This window comes from Aquila chrysaetos, chromosome 6 (genome assembly GCF_900496995.4).
Source record: "Aquila chrysaetos chrysaetos chromosome 6, bAquChr1.4, whole genome shotgun sequence".
NCBI classification, from domain to species: Eukaryota; Metazoa; Chordata; class Aves; order Accipitriformes; family Accipitridae; genus Aquila; species Aquila chrysaetos.
Genome location: NC_044009.1, coordinates 54,231,005 through 54,248,307, shown reverse-complemented (window position 1 = coordinate 54,248,307; position 17,303 = coordinate 54,231,005). Strand labels below are relative to the sequence as shown.

Below are 17,303 nucleotides of genomic sequence, written 5' to 3'. Positions count from 1 at the left end.
TTCCAAATGTTGCTTCTGTTATGCTGTTTTCCCTTTTCTTACACAGCGTGTATGAACTATGTGTTTAGAAGAACTTGATCTACCCAGGGAAAAAAATTTTGGGAAGAAGGCAGTCCAAACAAGTGTTCAAAAATTATTTTTAGTTTTAAATTTTCAGTGAAATATGTGTGGATTTTGTATTGACATAGCAATGCCTCTGAATTCTCATAGCATGAGGAGAATTTGAAATCCTTATGCTAGAGAGCATCAGCAATGGAATGGAACTCTGGTTCCATATAAACAAAATAGAAAATTCCATTGAATTCTTGGAGGCCAGAATTCTTTTTGCATTTTAACAGTAAGATTCCTTTGACTTACTGTGTACATCAAAGGGGAACACATTGTACTATATCATTCACAATTTAGTAAGGGTAAAATAGGTATGTGTATTTAAACAGTTGGTTGCAAACAGAAAAGGCGTGATTACATAACATTTGGCTTAAACTGTTCTTGTTTTAATGGCTTTGTATCTGGCTGTGGGAAACTGTTTTCAGTACATTGGAAATACTTCACAGACGTGTTTTTTTGAGAAATTTTACTGTTCTGTTTGATGTGTCTTTGTGAAAATTACTTGATGAAAGGATGACTTAGCTGATCGTTAATTGTTTTGTGTTTGCAGGTCGCAAAACAGCGATGTCACAGAACTGACCACATTCATCACAGTAAGTAAGCTGTAGCCATAAGCATTCTGATAATTTCCTGAGAAGCATGAATCATATAGGGAAAAGGAAAATATTATGTACTGCATGACTTAGTGCTAAATTCTGCATCCAGGTCATGATTTCAGCAAGACATTAAGCACAGGCTTACCTAAGACTTCTAGATTCTTAGTCCACATGTGGAATTACCTTTGTGACTTCAGGCTTAACTACTGAGTAGGTCCTTAACAATTAATGTCCATAATATCATTCTTATAATTCTTTCTGGATTTCTTTGTATGTAGGCTTGCAATAATAAATATGATAGAAAGTAATTCTAGTGTGTTGCACATTTTCAATATACCTTTTGTAGTTTAGGGAATATTTAAAATTAATTAAGAGATTGTTCTGAGAGTTTTGATTCAAAAATCAATTTTAGCACCTTCAAAAAGTATTTTGAAAAGTCAGAGAATGTGTGATATTTTGCTATGTGATGAGCATGAATGATCTTGTTTTTATTAATAGATAGTTTACTAGACTATCAGGAAATGAAGAATTTTGCATTCACATCAGTTTGCTTGTTTTTTTTTCCAGGATAGCTAAAGAAAAAAAAGTGTTTGTGTCTTACTCCAGTACTTTGCTTCAGATAAAGTTAACAGTGAAGACTGAAATAGAGATTTGAACAGAAAGCCTGACTGGCTTTGCTTAGCTCACAGATGCAACTTTCAGGCATGCTTTTTAACTTCTATTGTACTTACTGTCTGTTAGGTACATAAAAGTAAGAGAGGAACATCTGAAATAGATTTGAAATTATTTTTCAAGTTTATTATTTTGGTGTTTCTCATATTAACCATCAATTCTTCATACACTTGTGATAATATACGCTGAAAATAGCAAATAACATACTTAAATTTGTAAAGACATATTGTAAGTTTATGTTTGGTAATGGGATATGTTGATCAACAAGAGCCTTGTTTAGATCCCAGGGACGATATTGTGTGTTACAGTGGAGTCTTATGTTTCAGTAGTGACCTTCATGCTCTTATCCCAGAGGTAACTTTACAATCAGTAAAGATAAAATTTGCCCTGACAATGGGGGGGGGGGGGGAAGGCTAAATCAATCATTTTTGCATGTTGATTAAAATAATTTTTAAGATTAAATTTTAAAGGCTCAGGTTTTAGAAGTACTTCAAGTGTACGGTTGCACACTTTCTGTACAATGAAGAAAGAGAAGCTATTAAAACCACTCCATGTGACAATACAGTATTTACGGGAATGGTAAGAGCACCAACATCTGCTGAATTCAAAGAACGAATAGGTTCATATGGAGAGAGCAGATCTATTAAATAGGAGGGATCAAGTGAATTAAAGGTCAAAAGAACAGTTTTCTAGTGAACACATTGCTTAGTAGGCAGTGATATGAGAGCAGGTAAGGGCAGGAGGTGAGATAGCCTGCTATTTTGAAGTGAGGAGCAGCAATCTGAACGAAGTTAAAAAAAAAAAACGAACTAGGAAAGTCATTAAGCAATTTGCAATAATAGACAAAAATAGACCATATCTAGGATTTTGAGTTTACTGCAGTCATCAGACACTGTGAAACTTTCTGTAATGCAGTAGTATACTGCCAATTTCTGTAAGGTGAGCCAGTTTTAATGAAAAAGCTTTCTTTTGGTGAAAGCTGAACCTTGTTGTTTTTTTGTTAATGAGGTAATGTTTTTTTCTGGGCCATACTGAAACTGAAAGACTGCTACCTTCTCAGCCTCCCTATGTCTGAAGAAAGACATTGAAACTTCCTAGAAGCAGCTTCCAGTTTTGCAGGGGGTAGGAGTGTGTAGCATCTAATTAGTTTTAAACATTACCCATGTCTTGGGCTTTAAAGAGCTAAACCTGCTAACTTTCTGACTTGTGAAATCTTTAAAAAAAAAAAAAAAAATTAGTCCTTTTCCTTGGGAAGGAGAGGCAATCCCATTGAGAATACAGGTACATGAAATCTGAAAACACCCATTGCTCAAGTTGACAATTTCTCTCTGACTTCTCTGAACACTCAAGTATTATGAGGGCTCCTTCCTCCTTAATGTTTTGGGAGTTAGTACTCACAAACAAGTCTAGATCCTACTTGAGGGGCAGTTTTCCCTAGACCTACAACCATGGAATGAAAGCTGCTGGCTGGCTGCAGCTGACCTGTTACTCTGTAGAACAATCAGGATGAATACTGAACAAAGAAGTGCCTTACTCAGTAGAATGCTTCATAAATGGTCAAGTTAACATGCATAACTTTTCTCCCTCTAAATATGCAATTGGAGAAGAGCAGGAGGAATTTATAGAAAGATTTTGCGTTTTTGATCAGTTTTCCTGTAGGCCTTAAAAAAAAAAAAAAGCAAGGGAAACAAGCTTATTTTTAAGGCTGATTGTACTAACTCAGCGTACCAGTTTATTCTGCTTGTGTGTTTGTGGCCAGCTATAAGTTACTTAATCTTTTTGTGAGGGATGAGAAATGTCAAATCTCTGAAAAAGAAGAAGAAACATATCCTTAGTCATCTCTAACATTTTTGTGGGTACAGTCAATTCTTTAGCCTACAGAACATACTTTCTTTGTTATGAAGCAATAACAACCCTTCCATCCAAAGAAATGGCACTTCAGTATGCATTTTGTTGTAACAAATAGGTTGCTCAAGGGAGAGCTCGAAAAGATTAGGAAAAATGGCAAGTAATAACTCCTTGTACTTCATGAGGTTTTTTTTTCTCTGTTGAAGTCATACCATTTTAGATAATTTCTAAATTTCTACTCCCAAAATACAAAATCCTTTTCATTCCCAATGATGGCTCTTTTTATTTGTTCTAAAGGGTGGTGGTGGTGAATTCTAACAGTACCGCTTTACCTGTGGAAACAGAAACAATGTAGAACTGTTGACACAGTACTTGAAAGTTATGCAGATAATACTTTCTAAAAATTTTCTATATGGTTGTAACAAAAAAATTTATTAATGGCTATAATTAAACAAGTGATTAAAAGATCAGCTGAGCAGAAGGCTGAACAAAATTTTATAGAGAGTTAAAGTAAAGTTAAGAAGAGAGACCTCAGAATTTGACCAAAATTGTAATGACAAGTTACGTTTATGAGAGATGTTGTCATTACAGGAATACTAGAGTTAGTGCATGCTGTGGTTAGCAGAAGAATCTTTGTGGGTGAGATCTACACTTAAGTTTTTTTCCATTTTTTGGTGGGGAGAGTGGAGGGAGAAAAAGAAAATCTTGAGCAAAGAGGAAGATGTTAAAGGATTCAGAAATCATGCTTTCTACAGAAAGTAGAAGTAAGGATTTGACAGATTTTGAAAACTACCCAGTTTCTTTTTACAGTAATGAAGGATGTATTGGCCTACTTTGAGTTGATGACTAGGAGGGTAAAGGTGAACAACAACAAAAAAGTGTTTTGAGGTTTTTTTACTGTGTCAGACCCAGGAAAGATTTTGTATATTTGAATTACTGGTTATAAAATATAGAAGCAAATTGCCAAGAAAAGCACTTCCCTTACATGACAACGAAGGGCAACGAAGCTGGTGAGGGGCCTGGAGCACAAGTCTTATGAGGAGTGGCTGAGGGAACTGAGGTGGTTTAGTCTGGAGAAAAGGAGGCTGAAGGGAGACCTTACCGCTCTCTACAGCTGCCTGAAAGGGGGTTGTAGTGAGGTGGGTGCTGGTCTCTGCTGTCAAGTAACTAGTGATGGGATGAGAGGAAATGGCCTCAAGTTGTGCCAGGGGAGGTTTACATTGGATATCAGGAAAAATTTCTTTACTGAAAGGGTTGTCAGGCATTGGAACAGGCTGCCCAGGGATGTGGTTGAGTCACCATCCCTGCAGGTATTCAAAAAAATGTGTAGACAAGGCACTTCAGGACATGGTTTAGTGGGCATGGTTGATGGTTGGACTCTGATCTTAAAAGTCTTTTCCAACCTTATGATTCTATGAAACCTAAGTGTGTGTAAATAGTAGCCTGTTTGCAAACGAAATAAAAACACAGCAGACTTGGAGAAACATGCATTAGGCAAACATCTTGCCTTTTTTTTTTTTTTTTTTTTTTTTTTTAAACCATGTGCTTTATCACTTGTCAGCTGCTATGTCTCAGATCAAAACAAATTGTAAGAAAAATGTGATTGTTGAACTGTAAGTAAAATTTGATAAGAAGTCTGGGAACTGGCAACTGATGAGAAACTATTGATAACAAATTGGAGCACACTGTACAGAGAGGTAAGGGGGAAAGAAAAGAAAAATTTGGTGAACTTGGGTTAACAAAAATAGTTCTATGCTTTTATGGCAATTTGAGTATATCGTTAGCTGCCTCCCCATAACTGTTCCCATTCTTCTCTTCAGAAGTTAGCTTATGCATCTAGATACATAGCTGTATTTGCCTTTTCATCAGTGTAAGTACTCTAAAGGATGCAGAGAATTCATGTGAAGGTGCCTTTGGTTGTGGAAAAAGAATCTTTGTTTTTATATTCCCCCCCCAAACAATTCTGGGGCCTACAATACAAGACAGACATTGACCTGCTAGAGCAGGTGCAGAGGAGGCCACAACAATGGTCAGAGGGCTGGAACACCTCTCCTGTGAAGAAAGGCTGAGAAAATTGGGGTTGTTCAGCCCAGAGAAGAGAAGGCTCTAGGGGACACCTGGTTGTGGCCTTTCAATTTATAAAACAGGATCATAAGAAAGATGGAGAGAGACTTTACCAGGGCCTGCAGTGACGGGACAAGGGGCAGTGGTTTTAAACTGAAGGAGAGTAGATTGGACATGGGGAAGAATTTTTTTGACTGCGAGGGTGGTGAGGCGCTGGAACAGGTTGCCCAGAGAGGTTGTGGATGCCCCCTCCCTGGAAGTGTTCAGGGCCAGGTTGGATGGGGCTTTGAGCACCCTGGTCTAGTGGAAGGTGTCCCTGCCCATGGCGGGGGGGTTGGAAGTAGATAATCCTTAAAGTCCCCTTCCAACCCAAACCATTCTATGAAAACATGCTGTTCATTGCTTGTAGTAATAGTATTTGAGAAGTAGCAGTTTGGTTTTTTGACAGTGTAGGTGGATGTACATTTGGCAAGCTCAGAAAAAATAGAAAAGCTTCCAAAACAGCCCATCCCCCAAAGAATGTGAGAATTTGCTTCCTTCATATATGTCTAACACCTGCAGATTTAATTATATTTTTATTTCAGTATAATAACAACAATTAACATTGACTAAGAAACTAAAAATAATAAGATTTTAACAGTTTTATGTGCTTACAGTAATTATACAGAGTGTAAATAACAGGGAGAAGGCAATTATGCCTTTTTTTACTTAGTTTTGCATAGTTATTTTTTGAAAATAATTTCATTAAAAAATGAAATAAAAGTTTATTGCTGTATATTGCTGATTTGTCTGCAAATATGGTCACTGTGTGTGTGTATGTGTATATGCTTGCTTGCATGTGTATGTTTAGATTTATTTATCAAGGAAAACAAATTACCATGCTAGATAAAACAATTATGGAATTAAAATTACAAAATGACTGAAAGTTTCAAGGAAAGAATTAATAAAGTGTGTATTTCTCCGTGGAATACCTAGTTTTATTACAGTTAGACTACATTTGATGTGTTGTATTTTATAATAGGAAGGCAATTTAAAAAAACAAAAAAATCCCCTCACTAGTAACACAACTTCTGTCAGAGTTCCTCCCAACTGTTTTAATGCTGCTCCTGAAACCAGATTTAATAATGGTTATTTGCTGAAAGGGTTAAAGAGCAGATTTTGATTATGTATGTATTGTCAATCTATGATAAGCATCTGCTAGGAGGAATAAGTGGTTTATTGAGCTTTACTGTACAGATGGCAACTGGAAGAGCTCAGATGTAAATTGAATTTTTGGTAATATCACTGTATTGTTAATACCAGCTGGTTTTATCTTTGCAATAGCAGTGATCTGTTTGCACAAAAAGGTATCTTTGTTGTTTATAGTTACTTCAAAAGTTTAAAAGTTTGGGAATCTTTCAAACTACATATGATAAGAGTTTTCACTTTGCTTTGGCTTTCTTATAGAAGTGTTCTTAGCATTTAAATACAAAGCTTTGCTTATGGGAATGAGAAATATTTTTTCTAATTGTATTTCAGTGTCTTAATATATAGTAGCTCTGTAATTTAGATGTTTAGGTTAAGAAGACATTTCTAGTCAACTATTGAAAAGATAATTTTCCATATGTATGTTGATGCAACCTTATCTTTTAAATGTAAGTCTTCAGGGGCTTTTCTGCTGGTAGCTGATCTGAATGTTGTGTTCCTGTTTCAGCTAGAAAGCTGCTTTTAGTAGGACTTCACCAATTCACCGCAGGAAAGCTCTAAAAAGTGTGGTCTGGGTAAGGGTTACAAGTTCAAGGAGGGAGGCATATTGTCCATGTTTCTTTTTTATTTGCAATTACCAGAATTCGTATTACTGTGAATCATTTGATATTTGATTATATTCTTAAAGTCTTAAAAATCCTTAGGCAAAACTAAATTTGCTTTATTTAATTTCTTTTCTGATTTTAAGGTAAGTAGCAAATCCTGTGGTAAAAATAAAAGAAAACTTGAAATAGTGGAATCAAAAGAGTCAAAACTGGGATCCTTAAATAAACAATGAGAGTTCTTTTTTTTTTTTTAACTCGACAACTGGAAGGGCTTCGATGAGTGTTTTGTGAGAAACTGATGTGAAAACAGAACAGCTTGGTAACTGGGAGTGGCACCCTGATCAGCATCTCTCTTCAACCGTGTGTGAAAGGCACAAGGCCTTGGCTTATTCTTGATTTGTTGTGGTAGCTCTGTTCTTCCGTTGCTTGTAGCATCAGTAGTCCATACACTGTTTACTAATTTATCATAACAGTGGGTGAACAAGAATAAAAGATCTTTTTCAGAAATTTTTGCCTAGCAGGACAGGTTGGAGGCAGTAGCAGAAAGGCCCTTGGGGTGCTGGTAGACAGCAAGCTGAACATGAGTCAGCCATGCCCTCCTGCAGCAAAAAGGGCCAACTGCATCATGGGGTGTATTAGCAAAAGTGTAGGCAGCAGTCTCAGGGAGATGATTCCCACTGCCCCACTTGGCCCTTGTGAGACCACATCTAGAGTGCTGTATCCCAGTTTTGGGGTCCCCAGTACAAGAAAGGTAGTGACATACTTTAGTGAGTTCAGTGGTTGGCTACCAAGTTGAGTAGGGAACAAGAGCACGTGACACAATACAGATGTGTAAGAGGATTGGAATTGTTCAGCCTTGGGGAGGCTTGAGGAAGCTAGTGGTTATCTTGAGCTGCCTAAAAGGTGTTAGAAGAAAAGTCAGATTCTTCTTGGAAGTGTACAATGAAAGGAGGCAGGAGACACACATTATGTGAAGGGAAAATTTGATCAGATAAAAGGGAAAAATTCCCGAGAATGAAAGTTGTCAAATTTCATGAGCTGGCAGTGTGCACTTGCAGCCCAGAAAACCAGTTGCATCCTGGGCTGCATCAACACAAGTGTGCCCATCAGGTCAAGGGAGGTGATTCTCCCCCTCTACTCTGTGCTGGTGAGACCCCACCTGGAGTACTGTGTCCAGCTCTGGGGTTCCCAGTACAAGAAAGACATGGACCTGTTGGAGTGGGTCCAGAGGAGGGACACCAAACATCATAAGAGGGCTGGAGCACCTCTCCTCTGAAGAAAGGCTGAGAAAATTGGGGTTGTTCAGCCCAGAGAAGAGAAGACTGGGGGGAGACCTGATTGTTGCCTTTCAATAAATAAAGAGGGATCATAAGATAGACGGAGAGAGACTTTTACCAGGGCCTGCAGTGAGAGGACAAGGGGAAATGGTTTTAAACTGCGTGGGTAGGTTTAGATTGGGTATAAGGAAGAAATTCTTTACTGTGAAGGCAGTGAGACACTGGAACAGGTTGCCCAGAGAAGTCGTGGATGCCCCATCATTGGAAGTGGTTGAAGTCTGGTTGGATGGGGCTTTGAGCAACCTGGTCTAGTAAAAAATGTCCCTGCCCATGGCAGGGGGGTGTTGGACTATATAGGTGATCTTTGAAGGTCCCTTCCAACCCAAACCAGTCTGTGGTTTTATGAAATGCTGAAATGGGTGCTCAGAGAGCCTGCAAAATCTACATCTTGTTTACTGGACAAGGCTCTGAGCCACTTGATGTAACTTTGAAGTTAACCATGCTTTGAGGAGGAGATGGAACCAGATGACCTCTGTAAGATCCTTCCAATCTAAACAACTTTATGATTCTGTCTTAACTAGAAACTTCTTAATTATTTTCTGTTTCTTCACCTTTGTTACTTTCCTCCCAGGATTTTTAAAGGAGGAAGGTAGAATTAGAGGCAGTAGCATCAAGGAATTGTTGAGTCAAGTCAGCGGTTCATAGCAGGGAATACATGGTGGAAGAAAGCTGCCGTTGTGTAAGACTGAGAGGTCCTGGATTTCTAACAGTGACTGACTCTTGTTTTTTTCCACTGCCCTTGCACATCCTCAGTGAGATCTTTCTTAGGGTATTTCTGTCTCCCAGATCTGGCCATGCCTGAATACCTTATCTTGGTTGCCTCCTTACCTCTGCTGCATTGTAGTACATCCTCTCAAAGATGTGTTTCTTTGCTGTTCTGTTGGGCCGGGTTTTCCCCAGTTTGGGAACAATTGTCTTAAATTTGGATGTAGCATGGTGCACTTCTTCAGGTTTGACTCTTAGGCACAAAAAATAGTGAACAGTGAAGTGCTGGTCTGTATTTGACTTGAGACAAGTTTGTTTCATGCAGGTGTTCCCCTGTATTCTGTAGTTTGCCAGCCCACTTTAACACCACTAAAAAAACCAAAGTAAGTAGTTGTAATGAGGAGATGGGTAGGGGTAGTTGAATTGCAGATGAGATAAGAAATGACCAAAATGTATATTGACAGCAGGTGGAAAATTGAACAAGTTTGGTGTGTTTTTTTTTTTTTTTTTTTTTTTTTTTTTGTTTGGTTTTGGGTTTTTTTTGGGTGAGATGTGATACGAGAGTGTCAGGTGAATACCTGTAAGTTATAAAATAATCATGTTGGATATGTATCTGTGTATATCTGATCCTACCCTTTCTAAGTGAAGCACAAAGGTAATGCCTGAACTAGTTCAACCTTATACTGCGGTCTACCCAAGCCCTAGTGTGATTTAGCCAGGGAAATTCTAGGGTGCAATGTATTTTGGGAGACAAAGAGACATTTTTTCCATGCAGATTTAGAAAAATATTCTTGGCTTAAATTGTGTTTGTTTGGCATATTAAAAGCAGCCTGAACAAAGTGAATAGTGGGCAGAGAGCATGTAGAAGTAGAACAGATAAAATTTGTCAAGTGTCTGACACTATTACTTCTGTAACAGGAAGAAGTAAAGACATAGGCAATGAGGAAAAAGGATGGGAGGTAAAGTTTGAGTTTGTAAAATATATACTTTACTGGTGTTATGAAGTAAATTTTCCTAAAGTTGCTTGCAAGTTTTGTCTAATGTTCAAATATTTTGCTACTATATATTTAACATGTTGAGAGTTTGTATGGCGATAGTTTGACATCTAGCTACCGACTGTGTGTGTTTACATTTATATTTGTAATACAAAATTCTTTATCCTGTGATCCAGTTTCACTGTAAAATCAAGCTGCAAGTTTGCATGTTTAAAAAATTACTCTAGAGTACCAACATGTACCTGAATTTCAAGACTCCAAAAGTTGCTATCAAGGAATACATTCATTAAAGTTGTGTTGTGATGAGCCTGATGATGGACTGAGTATTCTCATACTTGATGGAGAGCATGCGTGTGCATATACATGAATATCTATCTATATATATATAGATAGATATAAAATGGGTTTTATTGATCCGTGATGTATAATCTGTTTTATCAGAGGACCTAATTCTTGAGGTATTCATTCAGTAAGACAAGATTCTCTTTCCTTTTTTGTTCCAGCTCTAACCTGGTATTTTTAAATTTTTTTTAGTCAGTTTGTATATACACCAAGAGATGTAGAGCTGAATGTAGTTTTGTTGGTTTCAATGAAGCTGTGATAGTTTATTCTGCATGGTGGTCTGTAATAAGGATCTTACTAGACATTTTTTGTTTATTTGGAAAAGAAAAATTGTGATTGTGCGCATGTACGTTGTGTAAATACAGATTTTAAAATCATCAGATGTTTTCTAACTGTTTTTACATGTTTTGTCAATATTTGAAAGGTTTTCTTCTTAGTTTTTCCAAAGATTATTTATTTAAAATAAGCACAGCAATGGAAAGGATGTGGAATTTGGAGTTTTAATATTCTTGCATGGTTTGGAAGAAGTAAAGAAATGGTATGTGAGAGCACAGCTTAAATGCAGATCAGTTGAATAAAGCATGGGCTTAGAGCTTGTAGAGGGGTTATATGTATCATCTGTTTTAGATGTATTGCAGAGGTGATGTCAAGGTGAAAGCAGACTTGCAGAATAGTTGGAAATCATTGATATTCTGACTCTGAGGCTGTAAATGGCTCTGTGGCAGATGGAGTCTTTGTCAAGGAAGAAAAATGGCAGCTCTGGAACATCATAGATGTTTTTGCTTAGCAGCTCAGCACATAGGCTGTGACCTTCCAGTGTTCGGGAGTTCTTCCTGTGCTTTAATCAATTGTCCTCTACTTCTGTTCCCTAAAAGTATATAAATAGTAGTCATCATAATTCAGTACAATTTGGAGTATTTCGTTATGAAAAAACATAAGCATTCTTCATTGCCAGATTTTTTAAAAAGTTAGCTTTGAAGGATGCTTGCAGTTTCTGCATGAAGTGCCAGAAACAGCTTTTAACTAAGCATTGTGTGTTACTGAAAATAAAGGCGCGTGTGTGTTTGTGTGCATAGATATGACTACTAGTACAGCACGATACTAAAACTGTGTATGTGAAACGTCAATTCTCTGGAATATGATTTTAAGCCACAACCTAAACCACAGTAAACTGGACAGTGTTAATTTTTAGAATATGTTCATACTGTGGGCGTCTATATCTGTGTGATTTATTCCAGTAAAATACAGAATTTTAGACAATATATTGAAGAAGCTGTTTCTGGGTAGTTCAGAGAGGATAAATATGGTTGATAAATTCAGTCTCATTTCTGAGTTCATGTTTTTTCTTTATTGATAAAAATTCAGGTATCTTTTAGCACATGGCAGCATCTAATTCTGTGTACTGTTCATACAATTTTATTGGTGTTCTCTGAGGTTGAGTCTATATTTATAGAATGAGGGTTCACTTTTATCTGTAGAGTAACTGGTTTCTATGTTCTCATTCTTGTTCATGAAATTTGTGCCAAGTTGTGTAAGTTGTGAAGTTTGATGTCCTGTACTTGAGACATATGCATGATTGCCTACTGTCAAGTTATGTACCAGAATCACATATTGTCCTGGTTTCAGCTGGGATAGAGTTAATTGTCTTCCTAGTAGCTGGTACGGTGCTATGTTTTGAGTTCAGTATGGAAGAATGTTGATAACACTGATGTTTTCAGTTGTTCCCAAGTAGCGTTTAGTCCAAAGTCAAGGATTTTTCAGCTTCTCAAGCCCAGCCAGCGAGAAAGCTGGAGGGGCACAAGAAGTTGGCACAGGACAGAGCCAGGGCAGCTGACTCAAACTGGCCAACGGGGTATTCCATACTATGTGACGTCACATCTAGTATAGGAACTGGGGGAGTGGGGGGGGGGGATTGCTGCTCGGGGACTAACTGGGTGTCGATCGGCGGGTGGTGAGCAATTGCACTGCGCATCATTTGTACATTCCAATCCTTTTATTATTACTGTTGTCATTTTATTAGTGTTATCATTATCATTATTAGTTTCTTCTGTTCTATTAAACTGTTCTTATCTCAACCCACGAGTTTTACTTCTTTTCCTGATTTTCTCCCCCATCCCACTGGGTGGGTGGGGGGGGAGTGAGTGAGTGGCTGCATGGTGCTTAGTTGCTGGCTGGGGTTAAACCACGACACATATTTCATATGTACAGTAGATTTGGATATCTTGGACTCTTTCTCATTTAATTGTTTGCATTAAGACTGTATCCTTTAACAATTCTCTATATTCTTAGGTCCTGTATATACTCGTTTGATCCCTAATAAAACCATTGATTTCAGTTGTTGTAGTATATGGCTTCAAAAGCCTATAACATCTTGTAGAAGATGCTCAGCTGGACAGTTGACCTGTATTACAGGGTAGTAAGTGATTGTTAAAAGTGCAAGCATTTCACAACTATCATCTGCCAGCCATACTCTTTAGCCTACTTGACAATTGTTAGAATTATAGAAAGCAATCACTGTTCATCACAGAAGAAAATGACCCAGCATTTTCAGGGGTCAAGGTTGTTGCATTAGAGTCTCTTTCTTTCAAACCCTGGAGGTTGTATAGCCTTTGCTTTCAAAGGTGAGCCCACTATAATGAACTGCGGCTCTATCCAGTTTCAGTCATTTTGAGATGTAACGTGGATGGCTTTTTTGCAGAAGGACAAATGCTTTGTAATTGAAATAGAAGCATTTTTGATAGTGTGTGATCGAAGATAGTCTTCATACATCTTTTTATTAGGACACTGTAATGCACAAATGAGAGTAAGAGCGCTTCATATGACATATGCCTGGATGTTTATATCATATAGCTGCATATCGTTAAAAGTGAGAGAAATGGAAGGAAAAGTAAGGCCATGTGTTATATGGTTTCAGCTTTCAAAGCTCCCAATGACGTAAGTGAATTGGAGCACATATGAAGAGAGTTTATGGAAATTTTTATGCTTTCAATTACTTACCTAGCTCATTATGTCCAGTATCTTGATGGTATTCTTCCTGGGTTGTATAGCGACAATTTGATATGACTGGCTCCAGGGATGGTTAAGTCCATTTTCAGACATTTCATTATTTTTCTCCTCTATTTTTCAGTGGTCTCTTGTGCCTTCTGTTTCTTTGGTGTTGTGATGGCCATCGTAACTATAGAATGACTGAATGACTTCCTTATGCCCTGAAGATAAAATGACAAAATAAATTACAAATTACTTTCATTTATTCCAAAGGAGTTCTGTATGCAATTTTGGTATACTAAAGGTAACTAACTAATTGGTGGTTTGTCTTCATGGAATTAGGGTTTTGGAGTGTTAGTTGAAAAAGAAAGGAGAAAAACAAGCAAAGAAACCCCCCACACAAAGAAAAAAACCAGGCCTACCAAACAAGCCAGGAAACATTTATTTTCTACTGTTTTGTATTAGTTTTTGGTATGACTTTGGAGCTTGTCAACAATAATGCTAACTTGATAGTGGCATTATAGCAACAATAGCTTATTTGTATTATTTCAATTAAAAAACTCTGTAAAATGAGAACAGTGGAAAAATTTAGTGGACTGTGTTATTAGTTTTGATAGTTTTGGGGTGAATTCAAAACACAGTTTTGATACTTTTAGAGCTAGGGGTGTAAATAGGTTGCTTTTTATCTATGAAGTATAAGACAGCATATATGCCACAAAACCAAAATACGGTATTAGTATAATGAGAGAAAAATGTCTTTTAAAATACTTTTGTAATGTTTTAATATTTCTGGTCAGCTCTGAGTAGCAGAATAAATAATTCCATTCAGTATTCATCTCTCTTTCAGTAAAGTGTTTTGCGTAACTGATACGTATACTGCATGCTTATACATACTGTTACTGAACTTGCTGGATTGTTTTACTGGGTTTCATGATGATTTTGCATGTTTGTGCAAAGCAATTACACTTTTATTTGTGTGATGGTTCTAAATTCTGTTCTTGTATAATCATTAGATAAATATAGAGGCAATTTTTAAAAATGTGTTGTTCTTGAATTAAATTCTTGAATTAAATGGTGTGGAACTTTAGCTGTGAAAGTATAGTTTGTTCCAAGTGACACCCAATTTTTGTTAGATATTCCTGCTGTTTTACAGAGAAATAAAACTCCTTTGTCTCCTTAGCACCCATTGATTTTTCTTTCAAGGCTACATTAACAATGCTGATAGAACCCATGCAATTAGAATCTACTTTTAGCAGTAAGTAGAGAAATAAATTTTGTAAAGTAAAAACTGTTGTACATACAGTGTTAACAAAATATTTTGCAATATTGCTGTACTTGAAGCAGTGAAACCAGGAGTAGGACAAGATACTGAAAGGTCGAGGAAAAATGAGAGAAAGAACAAACGATGCAAAAAGAAAATGACACTGAGGTCTTGGTTTAATACATATGTATTCCAGGTTGATGGCTGATTTCATTAGCAAATCTCATTGTTATGCAATGTCTGTTCTTCTGCAGCAAAATGAATATTGTATTCTCAGAGGGTCTTTGAGTGTGTGTATGTGTATGTTATGATGATAGATAAAGAATATATATTTATAGTTGTTCTAACCTTTAAAAACTTCTGAAAAATCTTTATGTTTTGAAAATAATTTTATATTTCAACTTTCCAATAAAAAGGTAAATTGTTATTTTTTATGGAGAACAGCAGTTTAACCCTCCTTCTCTGTGCATTTCTTTGCCGTGTTTGCTACCTATTTGGTCTTTTCCCCAAAACCTTCAGTTTGACTAAATAACAGTTAATGCTGAATTAACCATCAAAATAAAAATTGAACTATAAGAATATTGGTTTCTGTAGTGCTTTTTAAAATGGCTGATAGTAACGTATATAGAACATTGAAACAAACATCATCTCAGTTTCAAATCTCATCAAACTCAAATCACTTTATATTTTAATAGAATATACTGAAAAATATTGAAAAACTGTTTATTGTAAGATACATCAACTTTATTATGAAATGACATGTTTTGGTACATAGGACAATGGGTTCATTAGGATACTGGTGTGCTTTAGTTTCTTTTGTTTCCATGTTGGTAGTTAAAACTACTGTTTCTGTGATATTAAGACATTTTGATAAACACAATATTAAATATGAGAAGGAACATACAAGAAGGCTTTGGTGCAGGAAAATGAAAATGCACTAAAATTATTTAATTCAGGTATTTTCCTATGCTCTTTCAGAATTAATTCCATATATAAACTTTGTGGGGTTGAAATCTAGTAGCAGATGTATGAAATGCTACTAAATAAATAATAATCTGGGCTTATGAATAGTTTTGTGATTAGTTCTAGGTAATGAGCCAGTATGAAGAACGCTTTTGGGCACTGTCGTAATGTAAAGAATAAACTAGTTTCTGGGTTTTCATTTGAGTGACTTTTACATGCCTTGAAACAATTCTATTCTTATTAGGGTTTTGTTAGGGATGTGTTTAATAATAGTAGAATATGGCTGGCTCTTTCTGAGTGAGAGTTCTGCAGTAGCTAGTGTGTTTATTCCAATTCCAAGATACTATTTTAAGGATCAAATTGATAGATGAAGTGTCCATGCGTTTAGTAAATAATTCAATGAGGACCAAAGGGCCTTTAAAATGAAGCTAAATCATGAGCAATATGACCAGTATATGCGACCAGAATATGGAGGAGGTAGAACAAAGAGAAGATTGCTGCCTCGCTTTTCCCCATGGGAAGGGGAATCCCCTTTCCCTTTGCTTCGGGAGGGCTATAACAGTATAAGGATGCAGATTACTTAGCGTCAGCTGATGGGTTTTAAAGATTGGTTGGTTTAGTTGGTTTTGGTGTCGAGAAGCTAATTGAAATGAAATAATCTGTCTCTTGCTGCATCTTAATGTTTTCAAATGTGGAGACCAATTTCAACATCTGGTGTTATGCTGTGTAACAGTGGAACCAAAGAATGGTCTCTGTGCAGTAGCATATGTCGGGGAAAAAATTATATCGAGCCTTGTGAATGTTGTCAGAATCTAATTTATAGGGACACAAATAGGACTTGCTTTGGTATGCCATTGTGTGAAGGGCTCTTGGGAGTAAAAGGTGATTGAGACTTTTGGCACAGTCTGAGTAGAAGGAGGAAAGTTGGTTGGGTGGTGTGTCCATCCAGGTCTTCTTCCTCCCCCATCTTTTGTAGTTTAGTTGGAGGTCACTTTTATTAACTTGTTAACTTTTCTTGAGTAAAAAGATGATTTAGAACTTTTGGTGTCCCACCCCAGAAAATTATTTCTGTAAGTAATGAATGGTCCCTTTTGTCCCCTCCTTATTTGTCCATGTAGGTAGTGTCAAAGGATTCCAGCTAAAATTGCTAGAAGCAAAAGGTAGACTAATACTGCATGTGAAACTTTTAGAAATAAATGTATTGATTTAATGCACTATGGAGGTGACTGCGGGGAGTTGATACTCTCAAAAAACATTGCTGCAGGTTGTATTCACAGAAGATGCTGGATTTAGGTATTGTGTTTATATTTGTAAATATTTACCATTTTAAGCAAGTGTTTCTGCTGTGAAGTAATCTGTATTTCTTGCAGCAATTTTGGTATTTGCATCAAGGTGTGATGCAAAATACGGATCTCCGGCTTTGTTGGCATTCACTAGAGGTTGCACAGAGAATACATGTTCTCAGGTGAGCGTAAGCAACATTCATGGCTTAACTGCTTTTATATTTCTTTATCACAGGGTAAACTATGGAGTTTTAAATCAAAACTTATTTTGGAATAGAGCTACCTGAATGATACAGGTAGTTCTAGATAGGCTCCAGTCTCTCTTTTGGGGTTGATACTTGGTTTTTTGATACA

General features: G+C 36.8%; 1 protein-coding gene across 7 annotated transcripts in view; it reads left to right on the top strand.

The window, feature by feature from the left end:
• The window catches only part of BAZ2B (bromodomain adjacent to zinc finger domain 2B), a 166,477-nt gene that overhangs the window by 42,050 nt on the left and 107,124 nt on the right, over positions 1–17,303 (top strand). For 5 of the 7 annotated variants that reach the window (XM_030016690.2, XM_030016692.2, XM_030016694.2 and 2 more), the window contains exon 2: positions 659–701. The exons of the other annotated variants lie outside the window; for them this stretch is intronic. The gene's annotated coding sequence lies outside the window, so the exon portion shown is untranslated. The remainder of the gene's footprint in view (positions 1–658; positions 702–17,303) is intronic. 7 annotated transcript variants of the gene reach the window in all.